Raw genomic sequence first — 2236 nt, 5'->3', positions numbered from 1 at the left:
TTCATGCAGAGTGCGAAACTTATAAATAATCATTGTTATTTAATAAATTTATAACGATTGCACATTAATCTAAGTTCAGACGACTAATTCTAGAAACTGTAGCCATACGAACAGAGTGGGGTGTATTGTATGTTGATCCATTACATTGCATAATTACTGTTTACGTACAAAATTACGATGCCTGATGTATTATTTAATTCGTAGGCGCATGCGGGTTAAAACCTACCGACGTGTTCACTACTTTACTTGTATGCCTCATAAAAATAGCAACTTAGTTTCTCCTGTACGGATTCATTCAATTAGATTGGACCCACTAGATAGCACAATTACAATGGACTGTAGCAGCTAACCATTCGTGAAGGGAGATTGGCGATAGTAAGCACTTTATTCATACGCGTATTTGGCTGTCGGGATGTGAATTATATAGCCAAAGTTGACTTTGGAGTTTGGGAGATGTAACATGGACATTCATTAATTTCTATGTTGATGATAGTTATGCCGCCCATCAGTTTTACGACATCGATAGAAGACTATAAGTTGTTTGTTAAACCGTAGATGTCATAGAGGATAAAGCAACTATTATATGTATGAAATGGGAAAGAAATCAGGCCAAAAAAATTTGATTAACGAGTTATGGTGTCTTGATCTTTTTTACTTCCTCGATTGCTGAGATAAATGATGGCATTTTCTCGGCAATAGACAAATAGACAAAAACCCTAGACTGTTGTTGAAATTAAGGAAATTAATTGGAGAGAAATAACAGAAGAGAAAAGCCAGCTAGGGTTTGGTCCATACATGAGCAGTGAAAGAGTACGTTGAAGGACCACTAGATGTTATGGACTTGCGACGGTAGGAGTTATTATGACACACCTCGACTTAAACACTAATATAAACGATTTTGGTTTGGATACTGTATGCAATACGAGCTTTTAAATCTGGTTTGATGTTTTTGATTTGCAATAATCTATAATATGTCGGCAATAACAAATAGCCATCATAATTAATTTAGTATAATAACATATGTCATACAATTTAATACATGTATACACCACACCATACACACTGCGACTCATGATCAGGTATTCAGGTTTATCATAACTATAGATAGATGCACAAGACTTTTCGGCAATACCAAATAGCCATGACAATTAATTCCACCTGTAAAGCGAGAAACTGAATTACACTAGAAATTGATTCTAGAATTATTTTAAAATCAGACAGCTGGTCGGTAGAGAAGAACAGAAGAGTTCATTTCATGTGGAGGATTACTATGAAATAGGAACATTCTGCACGAAATATACTCTTAAACCCATCAAATCTTTTGATTTAGGATGACATTGTTGAACACACAAAAACCTTCGTTGTAAATGTAAACAAACAAAAATAATACATTATAGTGGAAACTAAAGCCAAAACCTCTCTGGCACACTTCCCTATGCACTCTGCTTGGAACGTTCCTGGCCGCACTTCCGGTGAGAATCCTACGATGTCTGCCTCTGGCGAACCTCCTCCGCTTCTCCCCCCCGATCCCCCCAACCCTTCCTCACCACTGTCTCCCGTTAACTTCCCCACCATTACTGATGCCATCTCCTTAACTGCCTCTGCTGGGTCCTCTCGAAAAGGGTCACGCAAGGGTCTTCCTCACCTTACTACCTCTGTCTCCTCTCCGGTGGAACAGAAGGAATTAACTACTAGTCTCGAAACTGTCTCCATGGAAATCGAGCAATCAAACTCTGCCCCCTCAACTACAGACACTGTTCATATTTCTGGATCTGAAATTGCTACAGTTCAACCTGCTATAAACCAAGATCCCAACTTTACCATTCTCCTACCCAAAGCTTCCTCACCTATCCAAACTAACAAAGCCTCCTCTTCCCTCCCTGCTGGACCTTCGCCTCCTGTTACTGAGCCCCCTTATCCCTCCCTTGAGAACCAGTCTACTTCAAAACCTACTCCAGCTTCTTCTGGTCAAGCTCCCATTCCTGCACAGAAAAGAACTCTTGTGGAAAGACTTCGAGCTTCTGCTGACTTCAGTCTCAGGCGTCTTGCCCCTGTCTCGTTAGCCCCGTCGGGTCGTCCCAGAATTATCATACCAGATGCTGTCTTCCAAAAGGGAGCAGAAATCCACAAAGACTTCATAATATGTTACTTCAACGGAAAGTCCCCACCATTTAAACAAATCCAGAGCGTCTTCAACTACATGTGGGGTAAAGGAAACGGGTTAGAGATTCACAAT

Source organism: Raphanus sativus, unplaced genomic scaffold, assembly GCF_000801105.2.
Source record: "Raphanus sativus cultivar WK10039 unplaced genomic scaffold, ASM80110v3 Scaffold1838, whole genome shotgun sequence".
Classification (NCBI taxonomy): domain Eukaryota; kingdom Viridiplantae; phylum Streptophyta; class Magnoliopsida; order Brassicales; family Brassicaceae; genus Raphanus; species Raphanus sativus.
Note: the sequence above shows the minus strand (reverse complement) of the source record.